The sequence below is a fragment of the Trichosurus vulpecula genome, chromosome 7 (genome assembly GCF_011100635.1).
Source record: "Trichosurus vulpecula isolate mTriVul1 chromosome 7, mTriVul1.pri, whole genome shotgun sequence".
NCBI classification, from domain to species: domain Eukaryota; kingdom Metazoa; phylum Chordata; class Mammalia; order Diprotodontia; family Phalangeridae; genus Trichosurus; species Trichosurus vulpecula.
Window position 1 is genome coordinate 226,802,123 of NC_050579.1, and position 21,311 is coordinate 226,823,433.

Genomic DNA, 21,311 nt, shown 5'->3' on the forward strand with positions numbered 1-21,311 from the left:
TCATAATTCTTCTCCACAACTTGACTAGTGCATAAATTAATTCAATGCGAAGTTATACATGATAGTTATATGAGATTCCATGCCGTCTTGGGGAGGGAGGGGTGAGGGAGGGGAGAAAATCTGGAACTCAAACTATGTAGAACCGTGCGTGGTAAACTAAAAATAAATAAATAAAAAATTTTTAAAAAAAAGAAATATGGGGGGGAGGGGCGGGGAGCGGGAGTTTGGGCCAGTTTCTGTGGTATAATGGGGAAAACTGAATTTGGAATCAGAGGACCTCTGCTAAATTCTAAGATCTATTCCTCACTAAGTAACATCTGGGGGTTTAGGTAATTTACTTAACATCTCTGGGCTCCAGGATCCTCTACTATTAAAAGAAAGGATAGAACTAAACAGCTTCCTAAGATCTTAAGAAGTTCTCTAGCTTTGTGTGGATGAAGGTGGCTCTATTATGATTCTTTGAACACTAGAGGGCAGTTTGGTACAATTTTTGAGTTGACTCATCCCTGTGGAATTTATTTTTAAATACTGAGAGCAATCAGAGCTAAGCAGAAAAACACCATACAATGCTCATTGGGCGAGGAAAGTCACTTTAGAGGGAAGTCATCATGACAAAACTAGAAAACAAAGACAAAGAAAAGCAGGGTTTTTTGTTTTGTCTTTCAGATCTGACACAGAACTTCAGAAATTAGAATCTCAGAAGGCAGAATCACAGAATATTAGATTTAGAACTGGAAAGGACCTCAGAAGCCTCATTTTACAAAGGAGGGAACTGAGACAAATAAGGAAATTTTACAAATGAGAAAACTGAGGCCCAAGGAGTTAAATGACTTGACCAAAGTCATAGGAGTAGTGTCAGAGGCAGGATTTGAACCTACGTCCTCTGTTTAGAGCCAGTGCTATTTCTGCCCTTCCATATGGCCTTCTTGAAAAGAACCCAAAATCTGCTTTCTCAAAGAGTACTCTCCTATCCTCAACTAAAGGAATTCCTCTGCTACTATTATGATACACAGTCTGTAGCTCTTATTCCAATGAAGAATCTTGGCATGGAGGCATGTTTTTCTTTTAATTGTTGAATACATTTTATTGAAATTCTCACAAATACTCTGTGAAACAGGTGCCTTTATATCACAGTCATTTCCATCTTCCCTTCTCCAAATTAAATTCTCTCTTAGGATGAACCTAGCAAGGGTGACCTGTGTAATTTTAGAAAATCTGACCTGAATGTATTACGGATTTATTTACATACGTGTGTGTTACGATCTCACCCACCCCCTATTCGGGGAGACTGTGATTTCTACTTTTGTGGAGAGCAGGAGGGCTCTTATCTCTAAGTGGGATAGTGGTTGAGAATTATATCTGTCTACTAAATGGTAGATATTTCCAGTCTGGAGGAATGCTGGTCTTTTTTTGTGGGGTTGGCAACATTGTAGGGACAACACAATTGGTTGGAAATTGGGAATGAGAAGCTAGCAACAAGCCCTTTTTTCCCTCCTATAACTAAGAAATGTTCATTGTGGGCCTACCTGCAAGGTTAGAGATAGCGGACCAGACTTCTTTGGATAACAAGCCAGACATTCTTGAAGGATGGCTTGGTGGTGTAAAGATGCTAGACTAGACTCCCTGGTCTTCAGGGATAACATATTTCCTTGAGGAAAGAATAGAACAATGGTTAGCAGGAGAACTGAACTTCTAAACTTAGATCACAGGCAAAAAGACAAAAGAATACGGCTTGACCAATCATACAAAATGGGGCAGTAATATAAAATAGGATCAGTTACAAAATAAAATCAATTATAAGATGATATGGAATCAATCTAATTTCTTCCACGTGTGCTATCTCTCATCATATGATCTTTCATATCTAGGTTTTGATCCATTAATGTGGTGTATTTCTCATCATCTTAGGTCTGAGATATCAGATTAAAATGAATTTCAGACTGATTGCTTTCCAATTGCCTCACCAGTTTGGGGTGATTGATTATCCCAATAGATGGGATGTTCAGGTTTATAGAACACTATAAATACTATGTGCTTTTGCATCTTGAGCTTGTTTTTGTAATCTGTCACAGCCAAGTGGTGCTATGGAGGCCCCAAGGTGGGGCAGCCAGTAGAGTGCTTGGCCATAAGTCAGAAAAACTCATCTTCTTGAGTTCAAACCTGGCCTCAGACACTTACTATCTGTGTGACCCTGGGTGAGTCACTTAACCCTTTTTGCGTTGGTTTCCTCATCTGTAAAATGAGCTGGAGAGGGAAATGGCAAATCGCTCCAATATCTTTGCCAAGAAAATCCCAAAAGGGATCACTAAGAGTCAATCACAACTGAACAACACCAACAAGTTCCACCACGTTTACCCCCGTAATACATATATTCTATATATTTCTATATACTCCCATTGTAACTAGCCTATTCAGACCCTTAACTCTTTTGGAAAGAAAGCTGGTACAGATTTTAAAAGTCACAGTACCTTGGTTTGAATCCTAGCTCCATCATCTATGTAACATTGGGCAAGTTACTTCACCTTTATGCCTCAGTTTCCTCAGCTATAACATGGGGAAACTAGGACTAGATAGCCAAAGTTGTATACCACCATAAGTCTCTAATCTTATAACAGTGGTTTCAAAACTTTTCATGTAAGAAATAAAACAAAAGAGGTCAGAGATCCTTACATGAGGGTTGTAATTAGTATTCAGTGATTACTAAAATAGAAATTCATTTTGAATCATGGGAATTCATGGGAACTAGGTGGCATAATGGACAGAGTGATGGGCCTGAAGTCAGGAAAACTCATCTTCCCAAGTTCAAATCTGGCCTCAGCCACTTACTAGCTGTGTGACTCTGGGCAAGTCACTTAACCATGTTTGCCTCAAGTTTCTTCATCTGTGAAATGAACTGGAGAAGGAAATGGCAAACCACTCCAGTATCTTTGCCAAGAAAACCCCAAATGGGGTCAGAAGAGTTGGCCACGATTGAAAAATGACTAAACAGCTAAATTCATAGTAGTACAACCCCTGTGTTGCCTATCTACCTCACAGAAACTACAGGTATTGTTACTCTAGCTTTGAGAGATATATTCCAATGGAATTTTAAGAAAAACCAGTACTTTGCTTGCAGGTTTTAAATAACAGTTGAAAATATCTTGCTCAGAAATGCCTCTCTTAATGTAGTCAAAGAGATCATGGATTTTATCTGGGCTCTGAAGATATATGAGAAATCTATGGAAAGGACAAAAAGATGGTAAGGAAGGACTTTGTTCTTTTGAGAACTATCTTGTGTTTTGTTTTTTTTTTTGCAAAAAAAAATCCTATAAAAAGAAGTTTATAAAGAGAATTCTATGAAAAGTCTGTGAAGAGTTGTCAGTTATGGATTATTTTGGAAAGACTGATACCTATGATTATCAAAGAGAAGACAAATAAAAAAGATGAATCTTGTTTATTTCATGAGAAACTGAATTTAACTATTATCTTGAGGAGGAATATGAAGAAAATTCTTAAGAAAATTTAAACAATATGTGGAATGAATTGAACGGAGTGAGACTATTTCTAGCCAAGTGAAGAAAATGAATCTACTGTAATATTAACGGTATGTGATGACATTTGCCATTGCCAGCATATGGTAAATGGCTATGTATGTCTGCTTCATTATTGCTTTCGTTTGTTTATAAATTGTATATATATGTATCAAAACTTTTGATATTTATAGATAAATAAGAGTACCAGTGGGAAAGATCTCTCTAGTTAAGATAGTTAATATTTATCAAAGTGGGGTAGGAGGTCAAGTTAACTAATGAGAAAGACTGCAAATTTCCTAGGAAGAAATAAATTGTTTCAACATACTGGTGGATAGTTATAGAGCTCAGGAAGACAAAGTTAAATACATAGCAAGAAATCAAGTGGTAGGCTGAAGACTGACCAGATCCCATTATAAATACCTTGCTACATTGGAGGATACATATATATGTATATCATTACCTTGTTATAGTAGCTTTTTGTAATTGTTTTTATCAATCACAACATCAATATACATTTGAGCAGAAGGGGGGAAGAGTAATAAAAATGTGCTAGACACATGTTTGGTTTCTAACAAGTCATTTAATGAGATGACTACCACTGTTTCATAGCTTTCAGAGACTAGAAATCTGATCAAAGTGATTGTTTCAAAATTGGATCTGGTCATACATAGTAAGTAGCAGATGCCTTTTCAGTCATATAGAAGCCTTATCAGGCATGTTTCTCCATGAAGTCTTTTCTGATTCTCCTGAATTAAGATCCTTTTTTCCCTCCCCAAATCTCTCCACACTTTGCCTATACCTCTTCTTTGCATTTCCATATCTCCCCTCTCCCTTGTATCAAATGTTATTACACTTGTCTTTTCTCCCCACTTCTATTAGATCATAAGTTCCTTGGGTCAGGTCTATCTTTGTAGCCCCAGTACCTAACAGTTTCTTATAGAGGTGTGATGATTTTATTGAAAAAATTGCACAGAAAATAAGAAATCCTACATTTCCTTTCTGATGATTATGCTTGTTTGGGCAGAATGTTAGAGTAAAAACATTTTTTTAATCTGGTAGATGTTTCTTATGACACTGAGGTTTTTTAGTTGGTATTTGTTGACTACTACATATGTACAACTATTGTTATATTGTTAGGGGGAGGGAAGTGGGAGTTGCTATAGATAGAGGAAATGTTTCTATCTCTTAGGGACTTCTAACTTCTGTAGAGAGAATACAGAGATTAATAAGAATAGGTCACCAAAGAAAGAATACAAAAGGAGATACAAAAGGAAAAAAAAATTGCTGCTACTGTGTTTAATAAACACACACATACATATGTGATCTTAAAAAAAAACTAACATGTTCACCATTTCATAAAAAAAAATTTCTTTCTTGTTCTTTGTATATTGAAATGCTTGATTCAATTGATTGCTAAATCCACAATAAGAGGTTTTTTTTTTTTTTTTAAGAATAGGGAATAACGAAAAGGGAACATATACCACAACTGAATAAGAAGTATATGCAGGAATGATGGGGGGTGGGGGCGGGGACTCTGACTATCTAACTGGAAACATTTACCCTCAAGTTTAAATATACCAAAAATGAGTTGCTCCCAGAGCCCTATGGCTCTAAAATTAGCTTTATGTCTACAATGTTGCCAACCTTTAGATCTTTCCATTTCTTCACCTGCTTATTATGGTCAACATCAACTTCAACACGGGTTAAGAATCCTTTCAATCTTTAGCTCTCAGTCAAGTGTTATAGGGTTCATTTCCCAACTGGTCAAAGGTTATGACTTGGCAGATTTCAGAGGAAGATATCAAAGCTATCAATAACCATATTAAAATGCTCTAAATAACTAATGATTAGAGAAACTCAAATCAAAACATTTTTGAGGTACCATCTCACATCTATTAGATTGGTTAAGATACCAAAAAAAAGGAAAATAGAAAATGCTGGAAAAGACATGGAAAAACATATACATTGATGCGTTGTTGGTAGAGCTGTAAACTAGTCCAATTGTTCTGGAAAGCAATTTGGAAGTATGCTCAAAAGACTATTAAACTGTACATGACCTTTGACTAGTAATAGAATCACTGGATCTATACTCCAAAGAGGTCAAAGAAGAAAAAGAGTTTATATGTACAAAAATATTTATAACAGTTCTTTTTATGGTATTAAAGAAGTGGAAACTGACAGTTGCTCATCAGTTGGGGTATGAGCAAAATTATGTGATGGAATACTATTGTGCTGTAAGAAATGATGAATGAAATAGTTTCAGAAAAATCTGGGAAGACTTATATAAACTGATGCAAAGTGAAGTGAGCAGAACCAGAACAATCTAAGCATTAATTACAATCTTTTAAAGATAATCAACTTTGAAAGACTTAAGAACTCTAATGAACAATGACCAACCACAAGCAAGCAAGCCATAAACATTTATTAGGTGCCTACTAGGCACCAGGCACTATGATAAAGTGCTTGATTCCAAACAACTCACAGAAAGTCCAATATGACTGAAACAACCCAACAACAAAATGACTATGTTTTATTCATCTTTGTGCCCATATATCAGCTGAATGAATTAGTTGAAATAACCTGAAACAGATCAGTCTCTATTTGCTGTCTTAAAGGTCAGAAGCACTTTTTAAAAAAGACTTGACAGGATTATCCCCATGGCCTTCTATCATTCTCAGTTTTGTAATTTTCAACCCTGGGTAACTCCTACTATCTCACTTCTCTATTCCTGCTCCTGGACTACCAAACATTAGTAAAGAAAATCATGAATCCCATTAATTTCATCCACTATAAGCTCATGGTACAAAATTTTAGTTGGATATTCACTACTGCTCTATTATCCTTCTCTGTGACTCTTATGGACTCCATATCATATTTCCAAATGTTTTCCTTTCAATGCCAACCTTCTTCAGATAGTTGTCTACTAGGCTTATTAACATATTGTTGATAGAGCTGCTAACTGTGCTGGTAAGCAATCTAGAATTATGCTTAAACAATGAGGTGGAGGATGAGAGAAACAGCCCATCACCCTCTCTATGTAAGGTTACATAATATATATGTGTTCAAAGGAACTATAACATTCAGTTTTGGTATTCACTGTCTGTCCTAGTATTAAAGCCTTGAGGTCTCCAACCTGTGAATAAGATTGGCCTCACCTAGCATCCCATAGTCTGGTGTACTGATTAGTTGATGTATTGGGTAGTTTTACTGAACTGATTTCTCTCCCTTTTTTCCTTCGTTATAAAGGATAGCTCTCTGAGTAGATGAGGGGAAATATTGAGAAATGAAGGTGATATAAAAATAAAATATATGAATAAACATTTTAAACTAAATAGACTTAACAACTTTCTCCTCTGGGAAAGCTCCAATTCTCCTCTAGCATGTGTAACTACTAAATAAGCAAGAGAAAGACTTATTGAATCAGCTAGAACAGGGTGGCTTTTGAAAGTCTGAGGCACCACATAATCAAACAACCATTTAAGTGCTTATGTGCCAGACACCATGCTAAGTGTGTAGAGCACATGTATGACATGAGCCTAAAATGCTGAGTCTTAAAAATAAGAAGTCAGAACACATGAATTTGAGAATTTATTAGCAACGTAAAAATTGCAGCATGAAATGGTACAATCTCATATTCTCTATCTCATCTCTTGGTCCCTCTACTACAAAGTAGCATTGTGGGAGTCCAAGAGAAAATGGTATCTACTGGAAACATCCTCTGCTTAAATCATATTTTATATATTGATCCTTGAGGTGGCTAACTTGAACAAACAAAATTAACAAGATTACATTCTCTACCAGATTAGAAATTGCTAGTCGAGTTCATACTGGATCAGCACTTCTATCACTCAGATGCTGCTCTGCCATGGCCCAATGCGGTTCTTAAATGTCTTCAGGGATTTGGCCATCATAGGAGTAATTTCTAGAAGGAAAAAAGACAGTTACACGAAATGCTAAGGTTCTCGATCTGGAAAGGACCCTAGAGGTCATCTGTTGCTCTTAACTAATGTCTCAAATGGCTGGGTATACATAATAAAGCACTACACGTCTCTCATCAGTTCCTTCAGACAATCAAAAACAGGAGGGTAATGGAAAATAGGCTGGATTTGTAGTCAGAGGACCTAGGTTTCAATCTTGACTCCACACCTGTGTGCCTTGGGTGATACTTCTCCTCTCTAGGCCTTCATTTTCTCATCTCTAGAATGAGAGGAGGTTGGGCTATAGGTCTTCTAAACTTCTTTCCAGCTCTAAATCTATTATGCTAAACCAATTTCCTCATTCTGTGAAGCATGATGATTATATTTTTCCTTTACCCAACTGAAGGCAAATTTGAACATTGTTAATGAAGGGCTGAAATGTTCTGCCTGAACTGAAAGACAGTAGGAGTCACGCCCACAGTTCCCAGGTGTGGGGGAAGCCAGGTGTGGCTTAGCTCTCCTTGTCACCATCTCCAAGGGTATGTTTGTCAAAAAGATATTCTGTCATGCCAGGTTGGTTATGTGATCACCCAGTTGTTTTTCTTTTTTGATCTGTGAAAATTTTATTTAATATTTTGTTTTCAGCATTGATTTTCACAAGAGTTTGAATTACAAATTTTCTCCCCATTTCTACCCTCCCCCTACCCAAGACAGCATATATTCTGATTGCCCCATTCCCCAGTCAGCCCTCCCTTCTGTCACCTGACTCCCCCCCCCATCCCCTTTTCCCTTACTTTCTTGTAGGGCAAGATAGCTCTCTATGCCCCATTGCCTATATATCTTATTTCCCGGTTGCATGTAAAAACAACTTTTTTTTTTAACATCTGCTTTTAAAACTTTGAGTTCCAAATTCTCTCCCCTTTTCCCTCCCCACCCACCCTCCCTAAGAAGGCAAGCAATTCAACATAGGCCACGTGCGTATCATTATGTAAAACCCTTCCACAACACTCATGTTATGAAAGACTGACTATGTTTTGCTCCTTCCTATCCTATCTTCCTTTGTTCAATTTTCTCCCTTTTCAGTGTTTGCTTTTGATTACCTCCTCCCCCTATCTGCCCTCCCTTCTATTGTCCCCCTTTTTTTTACCTCCTTCCTCCTTCTTTCCTGTGGGGTAAGATACCCAATTGAGTGTGTATGTTATTCCCTCCTCAGGTCAAATCTGATGAGAGCAAGATTCACTTATTTCCCCTCATCTGCCCCCTCTTCCCTTCCTACATAACTGCTTTTTCTTGCCACTTTTATGCAAGATAATTTACCCCATTCTATCTCTCCCTTTCTCCCTCTCTCAATATATTCCTCTCTCATCCCTTAATTTGACTTTATTTTTTAGATATCATCCCTTCATATTCAACTCACCCAGTGCCCTCTCTCTATATATATATGTATATTCCCTTCAGCTACCCTAACACTGAGGTCTCATGAATTACACACGTCATCTTTCCATGTAGGAACGTAAACAAAACAGTTCAACTTTAGTAAGTCCCTTATGAGTTCTCTTTCTTGTTTACCTTTTCATGCTTCTCTTGATTCTTGTGTTTGAAAGTCAAATTTTCTATTCAACTCTGGTCTTTTAATTGAGAAAGCTTGAAAGTCATCTATTTTACTGAAAATCCTTATTTTGCCTTGGAGCATGATACTCATTTTTTCTGGGTAGGTGATTCTTGGTTTTAATCCTAGCTCCATTGACCTCCAGAATATCATATTCCAAGCCCTTCGATCCCTTAATGTGGAAGCTGCTATATCTTGTGTTATCCTGATTATGTTTCCACAATACTCAAATTGTTTCTTTCTGGCTGCTTGCAGTATTTTCTCCTTGACCTGGGAGCTCTGGAATTTGGCAACAATGTTCCTAGGAGTTTTCTTCTTGGGATCTTTTTCAGGAGGCAATCTGTGGATTCTTTCAATTTCTATTTTACCCTCTGGCTCTAGAATATCAGGGCAGTTCTCCTTGATAATTTCTTGAAAGATGATGTCTAGGCTCTTTTTTTGATCATGGCTTTCAGGTAGTCCAATAATTTTTAAATTATCTCTCCTGGATCTATTCTCCAGATCAGCGGTTTTTCCAATGAGATATTTCACATTGTCTTCCATTTTTTCATTCCTTTGTTTATGTTTTATAATATCTTGATTTCTCATAAAGTCACTAGTGTCTACTTGCTCCAATCTAATTTTTAAGGTAGTATTTTTTTCAGTGGTCTTTTGGACCCCTTTTCCATTTGGCTAATTCTGCCTTTCAAGGCATTCTTCTCCTCATTGGCTTTTTGGAGCTCTTTTGCCATTTGAGTTAGTCTATTTTTTAAGGTGTTGTTTTCTTCAGTATTTTTTTGTTTCTCCTTTAGCAAGTCATTGACTTGTTTTTCATGGTTTTCTCACATCACTCTCATTTCTCTTCCCAATTTTTCTTCTATTTCTCTCACTTGATTTTCCAAATCCTTTTTGAGCTCTTCCGTGGCCTGAGACCAGTTCATGTTTTTCTTGGAGGCTTTTGATGTAGGCTTTTTGCCTTTGTTGACTTCTTCTGGCTGTATGTTTTGGTCTTCTTTGTCACCAAAGAAAGATTCCAAAGTCTGAGTCTGAATCTGAGTCTGTTTTCACTGCTTGGCCATGTTCCCAGCCAACTATTTGACCCTTGAGTTTTTTGTAAAGGTATGACTGCTTGTAGAGTAGAGAGTACTTTGTTCCAAGCTTGAGGGGCTGCGCTGTTGTTTTCAGAGCTTTTTCTACACAGCAAGCTCTGCCACACCAGCGCTCCTCCTCCCCCAAAAACCACCAACCTGGACCGCAACTCAGATCTGAGCAGGCTCTGCACTCCTGCTCTGATCTGCCACTTAATTCCTCCACCAGGTGGGCCTGGGGCCAGAAGCAACTGCAGCTGTAATTCTGTAGCTGCACCACCCCTGCTGTCCCCAGGGCGGTGGCCAAACCCCAAACTCCTTTTGCTCTGTCTCCGCAGTTTTTTTCCTACTAACCTTCTCTGTTGTCTTTGGTGTTTGTGGGTTGAGAAGTCTGGTAACTGCCACAGCTCACTGATTCAGGATACTAGGGCCTGTTCCACTGGGCTCCCGGTCTGGTTGGTCCAGGCACAGCCCATGCTGGGCTCTGCTCCACTCCGCTCCCAGCTCCGTGGATAGACCTTACCCTGTGACCATCCAGGCTGTCTTGGGCTGGAGTCCTGCTTCTCTCTGCTATTTTGTGAGTTCTGCAGTTCTAGAATTTGTTCAGAGCCATTTTCTATAGGTGTTTGGAGGGTCCTGGGGGAGAACTTTAGGTCAGTTCCTGCTTTCCAGCCACTATCTTGGCTCCACCCCCAGATCACCCAGTTGTTTAATGGACTTTACCTCTTCATCCACATAGTGTATATTTGGAACCCTTTATACTAATTTAAACTGTTTTTTTAAACTGGACCCAGGATTTCAATGACATGCAGATCACAGGGTAAGAAAACTCTCTACCAGTGCAGATTAGCCCTATAATGGCTATAGTCTTAGAGAATCATCTGTGACATGAAATGTTTAAGTGGCTTGTTCAGGGTCATAAAGTCAGTATGTACCAGACAGGGGACTTGAATTCGGGTCTTCCTGATTCTGAAAACAGCTCTCTATCCATTGTGCAATGCTCCTTCTAAATCTGAACCATAATATCTGAAAAACGTGAGGCTTGGGGAGGAAGGTCTTAGTTGAGGCAGACTTACTTTTCACCTTTTTTGCATCTTGCTGTGACCCCCCAGAAACACCGATATTTGCTGCTGTCACACTATCACTTCCTGAATCACTTCTCCCTCCATTTCCCAGCTTCCTTTTGCTGAAGAGAAAAAAAATAGACTAACTCAGTTTCCCTCCTTATAGAGAGGCAGGAGGAGGATGTGGTCAGAGATAAGATGTTTGTATCATGACCTCTCAAGTCAATTAGACAATTAAATATCCAGGAATTAGCCCACCTTTCCTTCATCACCTCTCCAAGTACCACAGCCAAAGCGATTAGAGTAGAAAGTATCTCTACAGCTTGGACACCAAAGCTAACAGCAGATGCTCCAGCATATAGCCCAGCCTGAAGTTGTGTTTCCCTAGAAATTTAGGAATACAGTGACCTCTAGTGGACACCCTAGTCAATAGGTAGAATTCGTTAGCTCAGACAATATTGCCTAATCATTGGTTTCAACTGGGAAAGATAAGGTCAAATATCTCCACGATCCAGAGTAAAAAAAGATTTACCAAGAGCACGTATGAGCATGTGTGTATGCATGCATGCGTGCATGTATGTGTGAAATGAATAAAACTATTTTTTCTCTTTTCCATTTTATTTTCGTTTCTGACTGTTCAGAGGCCATCAAATCCAACCTCCCCTCCCCCATTTTACAGACAAGAAATGGAGGCCCAAGGAGGTTAAGTGACTTGCCTGAGGTTCCTCTAATAGCAGGCAGATGTGGGATTTGAGCTCATGTCCTCTAACACTACAGCTGACTCTTTCTACTATATCACATTATTTGCTTTCCAAATACATCCCTCCATCTTGCCCTGCCCAATGAACTTGTTGGCCTCCAGGGTCCACATTTTGCAGTATAGTTGAATTTGCAGTTCCACCAACAGTGTATCAGTGTGCCTGTCTTCCCAATAGTTTTTTTCGTAGCATGAAAATGATGAATGTTGGAAGAATGTATGTCATCTTTGTTAATCTAATGAGTATAAATTGAAATCTCAAGTTGTTTTAACTTGCATTGTTATTAGTAATTTGGAACTGATTATCCTAAAACCAGTACTATTCAAAACATCAAAGAGAAAAAAGTAGGCTGGAATAGTGGACAGATCACTAAGGATAGAGAAGTAAATAGTATTCCTAGTTTGGCCACTGAGTGACTTTGGACAAATTACTCACTTTTTTAGGTCTCAGTTTTCTCCTGCATAAGGATGATGTGAGATAAAGTCGTAGAGTGTTTCATGAACTATAAAATATTATCCATCAGGAAATCCATTAAGCACTACTATATGAAAAGAGAGTAAGGTGCTAAGTACTGGAGGAGGAGGTACAAAACTGAGATGAGATCCTCGTGGAATGGAAAAATGAACTATTTTTACACTCTCCCCTCCCACCCCAGTTTACTAGTACACTCCTGATACTCACCTGGGTTTGTTAAAAGGAACTCTAGATGAACCATAGTTCTCTGGATGACTCCTGAGTTCTCTAGGAGGTTTTGCCATACCCTGACCATAGGCCAATTTGATCTGACGCCCTAAATAAGAGGGAACCAGGAGGAATATAAGTCTTAACATACAATGCAGCTGGTATAGGTTTAGTGGCCAAGGACTTCTGGGTTTTTCCCCCTCTGATGTACAGAAATATAAACAGTAATTTTGCTAGCCTAAAAACCTAAAATCTTTTGTAAAATTAATCACCAAATATAAACATTTCAATGTGCAAAAATGAGAAAGGGTTATTTAAGAAACATGGACCTGATATAGTTACAATACACAAATAGACATGCATACAAACGCAGTAATATAAAAATGTAATAAGGTAAGAAACAAAAGGCTGTGAAAGGATCAAACCCACTCTCATTTCTAGGCATTATAAGGTTTCCAAACAAAATATGATTACTAAAAGAGAACAGCAAGTGAAGACAAAAGACCTGACCCAAATTTGCTCTTTAAGAAAAAGGGAGGGAGAGACTTTCCAAGAAATTTACTAACATGGAAAGAGTTCTGGCTTTGGAGTCAGAAGATCTGGGTTCAAATCCTGCCTCTGATACTTCTACTTATATGACCTTGTATAAGTCTCTTAACCCCCCCAGGCCTCAGTTCCCTCATCTGTAAAATGAAGGAGTTGAATTAGGTGGGCTCTGAGAGCCCATATTTATGAAGCTCATATTTATGAATCTATTTTTCTGTTCAATTGTTCCAGAATAATTTTTGCTTATAATTGTCACAAGGAAAGTTATTTTTGATAGCGCCTATCTGGATTAAACATAAGCTACATGGCCTTGGGGAAATCATTTGGCTTCCCTGGATCTCATTTTCTTGATTTGAGAAATGGGAATTATAGATGTGGAAGAAGGGACCCTCAAGGCCAGCTAATCTAGCCACCTCCGTTCACAGAAAGGTAAACAGACCGTGAAAGGTTAAGGGAATCTCCCACAATCCCACAAGTAGTAAGTAGTGGAGTCAAGATTTGAACCTGTATACTCAAGCTCCCAGTCCAACACACTATAGGCCCACCTCACAGTGTTGTTGTGACATTCAAGGAAGATAATACATATATGAAGAATTTTTAAACTTTGAATCATATATTAATTATTAGCACCACTTTCTTGGATGTGTAACAATCCCAGGAACAAATAAAAATCTTGTATGGAGTCCAATAAGTGCTTTGAAAAAATTTTGTCATGGTACCCACTCCCCAAAAAGATTTAATTTAAAAATAACTAAAAATAAGTTTAAATTAAGTAATACATTAGTTGTTCATGACTATAATTACATGTAACAAGGTAGGGCTTTATAAGAGGGTAGAGATGGAGAGTTAGTGATGAGGATGCCAAAAAATGAAAAAAAGAAGAATATTAAAGAATGATTTAAAAATACACAGCAATGAGCATAAGAAAGTCCATAAGGCAAATAGTATAACTTCCACATTAGATTTGAAATATATTTTTAAAAACAAGCTATATAGAATGGAGATTCATGGTTTCATCTTTTCCTGTTCTTCATATAAGGAAATGTTCATATTGGTTGATTTTTGTCATGTACATATTAATGAAAAGGAAAATTACAAAAGAAGAAAACAAGTAAAACAAAAAAAAATTGTAAATTACCTTTGGGTTTCTTAGACTGGGACAAAATGATGTTCTTTGTGAGGGTCTTCAATTTTTGCTCTCTCTGATCAAAAAGCCTAAAGTACATTTCACACCATGATTCATCATCCTGGAGCTGCTCGTTTTTAAATTCTCTCTGGCAATGCCTCTTCCACAAATGATCAGCCAGTTTGATAAAGGTCTTAGGAGAGGTGAAAAGCGAAAGGGTTCCATTAATAACTGAACTTTCCTCAGCCTTCTGAGACATCATTTCTTTTTAAAAAAAATTTTTTTTACCAATTACCTGTAAAGACAATTTTAACATTCTGTTTTTTTAAATTTTGAGTTCCAGATTCTCCCCTTCCCTCCTTCTCCTCCCTCCTCCCTGAGATGGCAAACAATTTGATATAGGTTATATGTGTTCAATCATGTAAAACATATTTCCATATTAGCTGAGACATCATTTCAATGATTAACCCCACATAGTACACTTGGGTTTATTAGACTTGGAGTCAGAAAGAGCTGGATTCAAATTCTGTCTCAGACACTTACTAGCTCTGTGATCCTATGCAAGTCATTTAATCTCTCTCAGCCTCGGTTTTCTCATGTGTAAAATGAGAGCATTGGACTCAATAGCCTTTAAGGCCCCTTCCAGCTTTAAATCTATGATGCTACAATCCTCAAAGTGCAAAATTTTGATTTTTGCAGTGACATTATAAGTTACCAAATCACTTCTGTGTAATGGCATTTGTAGTTAAGTGGACCAGAGTTTGAATCCTGCTTGGTTTAATTTCAAGAAAACTCAAGTTCTAGTTTTCATAAGGGAAAATAAAGTAGTTGTTTTTGCCCCTTGGCCAACCTAACCCATCAAAACACTCGTTAGAAAATCAAGCCATACATGTCAGGCAATGTTTACCGGATTATAATCCTCTACTCTCGACAACTGTTTGGAGGTACAGCATTCCAACACGGGTTCAAGGATGCCAAAGGGGACGCCACCGACTTCATGGAGCACTGTCAAACAACACAGAAGACTTTAGATTCTCTGGATATTCTTCACTACCAGCCATCGTTCTACTCGATTCAGATTAGCTTTCTCTGAGGGCTACGTATGAAATAGAGTGTACTAGATGGACAAAGGACTTTGGATTGTGGAACGATGGATGGGAAACTACATAATAAGAAACAGGAAAAAAATACTTACAATCAATATTGTTTTGAAGTACATGGATACACTGCTTGTATAAAGAAAGCATCTGTGGAAGAGAAGTCATTTTAGATCCTGAAATAACGTGCATTTTCAAATTCAGTCTGCAGCCAGTGAATTGACCAGAATCACTGCCTGGGCAGCGCTGAACTTCTGCTGCTGGTGTTAGACGCAATGATGCCTCTGCTGTCGATATTGTCCGTATTGGGGCTGCTAGGCGGTGCAATGGAAGGAATAGAGACAAGAAGACCTAAGATCAGATAGCTGTGTGACCCTGGGCAAGTCACTTAACTTCTCAAATCCAGCCTTACTAGCACTGTGACCCTGGGCAAGTCATTTTACTTTTGTTTGCCTCAGTTTCCTCAACTGGAAAATGAGGATAATAACTGCACCTACCTTGAAAAGTCATCGGGATGGTAAAAATGAGAAAATATTTGTAAAGTGCTTGGCACGTCATAGGTTCTATATAAATGCTAATTCTTTCCTATTCCCACTCCCTCCATCTCATGCCCCAAGCCATGGCTGGGTCTTTCGTAGGCCTTTCAACATGGTTAGAACCTAATTTAATCCAGGTAACCCACAGAGCTGCATAGCTAAAATTCTGACCACCCCCACCACCAACATCATGCCCCAATAATCCTATGGCAGTGGCCAATAAGCCTCTCCCCATCTCAGTGTGTACACACACACACACACACACACACATATACACACACACTTTTCATTTTGGGGTGAGAACGAGTAACACAGGATGAGTAGGGATGGATGGGTTGTGATGACATCATCTTTCCTTCCAAACTCACCCCTCTTCCCAACTTCCCCATTTCCTCCCATCATCCTTGATTTGAGGATCATAATCTATAATCCTATGGCTTTCAAAGGGACATATCTCTTAAGATATCTTACTAACATCTCAAATAAAAGTATTTATATAGTGTTTTAAGATTTATAGTGTTTTAAGATTTGCAAAGCACTTAACAAATATTATCCCATTTTATTTTCACAACCACCCCTGGGAGGTAAGTGCTATTATTATCATAATTGTATTAATAAGAAAACCAAAAGCAGACAGAGATTAAGTGACTTACACAGTGTCACACAGCTAGTTACTATCTGAAGATGGATTTGAACTCATGACTTCCTGACTCCAGGCCTAGTTCTTCATCCCTGTTAACACCTAGCCATGAAATGCAACATGTCCCCACGCCAAGTTCACTTTCTCATTGCTCTTCCCAATTTCTTTATTTGAAATTAATTGCACTAGCATCCCAATTACCTAGGATTAAAAATCTCAGGAACATTTTCGGATGTGGGCAGGGTGGGGATGGGGTAGTGACAGAGAAGGAAGGATCAATCATCAACATGTATCAACTGTGCTTCTCTTAATAATAATAGCTAACATTTACATGAGGGCAGCTAAGTGGCTCAGTGGATAGAGAACTGGGCCTGGAGTCAGGAAGACGTGAGTCCAAATCTGGCCTCAGACACTTAATAGCTATGTGACCTTGGACAAGTCACTCAACCTTGTTTGCCTCAGTCTCCTTATCTATAAAACGAGCTGGAGAAGGAAATGGCAAACCACTCCACTATCTTTGCCAGGAAAGTCCCAAAGGGGGTCATGAAGAGTCAGACATGACTAAATAGCAACAATATTTACATAGCAGTGTTTGCAAAGAATTATCTATATATTACTTCATTTGATTCTCACAACAATCCTGTGAGAGAGCTACTATAACCCCCATTTCAGAGATGAAGAAACTGAGGTGAAGACGTTAAGCAATTTGCCCAGGATCACACCACTAGGAAGCAGCTGAGAAAAGATTCAAAGTCAGATCTTCCTGACTCCAATTCCAGAACTCCATCTACTATGTGACCTCTGTAGTATGTCTTGTATCCATCCCTCCTCCTCTATTCACACTAACACCATCCTAGCCCAAGTCCTCGGTGCCTCCCGCTTAGATTACTAAAGCCAATCTCCTCGCCTCGGGTTTCTCCCCTCTGTAACTGATCCTTCCCACAGCTGCCAATGTCTTCCTAAAAAAGACATCCAATTCTGTTAATCCTCTGCTCTAAAACAAACCTTCATTGTTTTCCTATAGAATAAAATATAAACTCCTTAGCTTCACATGAAGTCCTTCCACAATTTGACCCCAACTTACCTATGAAGCTTTAGTTCATTCTTTTTTCCCTTCTGGTACTCTGTGATCCAGCCAAAGCAGATGGCTGATTGTTTTCTGATCTCCTGCTGCCGTCCCACCTTTATGAAGTCATATAGGTGATTCCTGCCTGTCTGTGGAAATTCTTATCTTCCTTCAAAGCCCAGGTCAGGTATTACTTCTCCCTTGAAGTCTTCCCTGATTCCCTGCCCCATTCCCCCTTCATATACCTAGCTGAAAATGATTCTTTCCCTTCTCGGGTATTATATTGGTTTGCCCGAACCTCTGACTTACCATTTTTAAATTCTATTTTATATCCTCTCTCCATTCTACAATATAGGTTTTTAATAACAAGGATTTTTTAACAATTTATGTATTTATGTAACCACAAGGACTTTTAACAATTTATGTCTACATTGGCTGATTAATGTTAGATGTTGTGTATTAAGTGCCTCTGACGAGTTAACTCAAAAGTGGTCATTGCTTCTGCTTTGCCTGTTTTAAGTGAGTCTCAGATTTTTTTAAACTTCTAGAAAAATATGTTTAAGAACTATGGACCACATGTCTAGAATTGGAAGGGACTTTAGAGGCCATCTAGTCCGGTCCCCTGATTTTATAGATGAAAATTTCCAGCAAGCAGTTGACAATGAGGCATTGGAGCTCAGGGTAGAGACCTTGGGCATAGAGATATTGAACAGGAGTCATCTGCATAGAGGAGACGATTGAACGGGAAGGGTTGTCTAAGGAAAGAGAAAGTTATTTTGAGAAAAGAGTGCCAAGATCAGGTTTGAAGGATAGTCACATTTAGGGGGTAAAATGGAGAAAAAGCAGCTATGGTTGTTGTTGCGTTTGTCCTTCGTTTTCAAAGAGGACCATGACATCGGGGAAATGATGAGTGAGTGAGTGAGGCTGGTGACTTTGCACAGCTCTGCCTCACTTAAACCCAGTTCACTTGCAAGTCAAGATATCACCTTGCTGGTGTCAGCCAGCATCTATATAACACTTTAAGATTTTGCAAAGTGATTTATAGACATGTCATTTTAACCTCACAACACTAGGAGAAAGGTGCTATTATTTCCCTCCATCTAATGGATGAGGACCCTAAAGCAGAGGTTAAATGAATTGCCCAGAGTCACATAGCTAGTGTGTGAGACCAGAATTAAATTCAGGTTTTCCTGACTCCAGGCCCAGCATTTTATCCACTGAACCACCTAGCTACCCTATGCAACTCCTGCCTAGGTCTCCCAATAAATCCTCCAAAGAGGGCCTGTGTAATATTCTAGGATCCTTCCTTGCTCTATCTTGACATTATAAGGAGAAGATAGTAGAAAAATACAGGTTGTCCATGGCTTATTCCTTCTTATTACCATGTGATTAAAGCATCTTTTTGGATCACATTTCTCTGACATCTTTTCTCTGGGTTTTCTTCTGTTACGTGTTGGATCCTAGTCACATTCACCAGGCATCTCTCCACTGTGCTGATACTCATTTTCCATTCATTGGAGATTGCAACATCCCATTTCACAATAGAACACCAGTAGAATGCTGATATCAAAAAAATGGGCCTTTGTTTTGGGTCACTAAATGAGTTTGTATTTTCCCCAAAAGCAACTCAGCCCACTCTGACTCTCATTTAATTCCAGACCTGACTCAGTGTCCACTTGCTATGTCTGTCCAATGTATATGGAGTGATGGAAGAACTCTGTAGATTGTGTACCTAACCTCAATGTCATAATATAGATAATAATCACCCTTCATGCTCTTGACTTTTCCTAAGTAGATGGGTCAAACTCTTGAGCTATATTGGATCTTAACCACAGTGCTTAATACCATCAGAATAATGTCATCTGCAAATAGAAGGATGTAACCCAGTATTGTCAAATTCAAAAGAAACAGAGCCACTAAACCCATAAGGAACCAGGAAGGCTTCATGTTAACATTATCTCTTTTCTATTGTATTTTTATTTATTTTGTTAAATATTTTCCAATTAGTGTTTGACAACTCTGAGGTAAAGTAATTCAGTCTCTATTAGGACCCTCTCCACCTTGGACTCTGTGCTGTATATCCTCCATAACAACTGCAAAGAGTTTTGGCAAGCATATACCTCCCTATTTTATATCTGCCTGATATTAACAATCAAAGGTTTATAGGCTAATGTTCCCTATTATATCTTTCAATGCAAGGAATCTTGCATAATTTTGATGGCTGTATAGAAGACATCTTGAAAGAAGAAATCCTTCAAGGTGGTATTTTGCTACTGAATCAAAAATGTCTCTTCTCCTCCCCACCATGATTAACAGTAAGCCTATGGTCTGTCTTCATTTAACTCCATTTTCCTTCTGTCTTTTAGGTACATTTTTAGTAAGAATGTCAAGGTTGGCATGATTTTACTTCCTCTTGTAGTAGACCTACTCAATGGTCATGGGTCTCACATTTAGATCATCAGCTAAGTTAAATTTAGAGGCTGTCTAAAGACTCTGAGCATCCTCTGCACCTCTTTGTGTCAGTTTACCACCATCACAGCAGTTGCAGAAGGAGGACACACAGAACTGAGAGCCCTTTTGCATTTTTCTTTGTTCCAGAGGTTACCGTGGCTGATGAATGCATCATTATGTCAACTGCTAATGAGTCTTCACCTACAGAAGCTTGTCCTTGGAAAGCAGTCTTGTTTTCATGGCATTACTCTCTCCTGGTTCCTCTCTTACGTGTCTGATCACTATTATTCAGGCTTCTTTACTGGATCTTCATTCAGGTCATGTTCACTAACCAGTGGTATCCCCCAAAATCCTGTCCTGGACCTTCTCCTCCTTCCATACTATTTCACTTGGTCATCTCATCAACTCCCACAGCTTCAGTTATCATCTTTACACAAATGATTCCCATATCTATTTATTCAGCCCTCCCCTCTCTCCTAACCTCTAATCTCGAATCTCCAACTGGATACCCTTTATACATCTTAAATGCAACATAACTTCCTGATTACTGTTGTTGTTCAGTCTTTTCTGACTCCTCATGACCCTATTTGGAGTTTTCTTGGCAAAGGTACTGGAATGATTTGCCATTTCCTTCTCTAGCTCATTTTACAGATTAGGAAACTAAGGCAAAAGGGGTTAAGTGACTTGCTCAGGGTCACATAGCTAATTAGTGTCTGAGGCCCAGCACTCTTATCCACTGTACCATCCAGTCACTTGAGTTCACAATCATTTCAACTCCTCCATTCTCACTCTCTCTCATACACATACCCTCTATCTGAACCATTGCCAACGCTAGTCAATTCCACTTTCCAACATCTCTCTCTTGTCTTGTCCTCTCCTCTGATGCTGCCACCACCTACAGGCCCCCATCACCTTACACATGGATTACTGCAATAGCTTTCTAGTTGGTCTCCCTATCTCAAATCTCTCCCAACTCCAGTCCATCGAAGGGTACTCTCAGCTGCCAAAGTTATCTCCCTAAAGCTTAAGTCTTATCATGTCATCTCCCTGCTCAAGGGACTCAAAAAGGACAGACTGCTTACCTTTTATACCAAGAAAAAGTAAAACGTATATCTAAGACTCCTATTAGTAATTGGGTAGTTTGTAAGAAAGATTGGGGTAGACCTGAGTAAGATATGATTTTAAAAAGTAAAACTGTTTAGGAACAGATAAAAAGAGTTATAAATAAATGAGGTCTGAGA

The 21,311-nt window shown here is 38.6% G+C and overlaps 1 pseudogene; it reads right to left on the reverse strand.

The window, feature by feature from the left end:
- Positions 1 to 7,360: 7,360 nt before the first annotated feature.
- LOC118857828 overlaps positions 7,361 to 21,311 on the reverse strand; it is a 39,357-nt pseudogene continuing 25,406 nt past the window's right edge.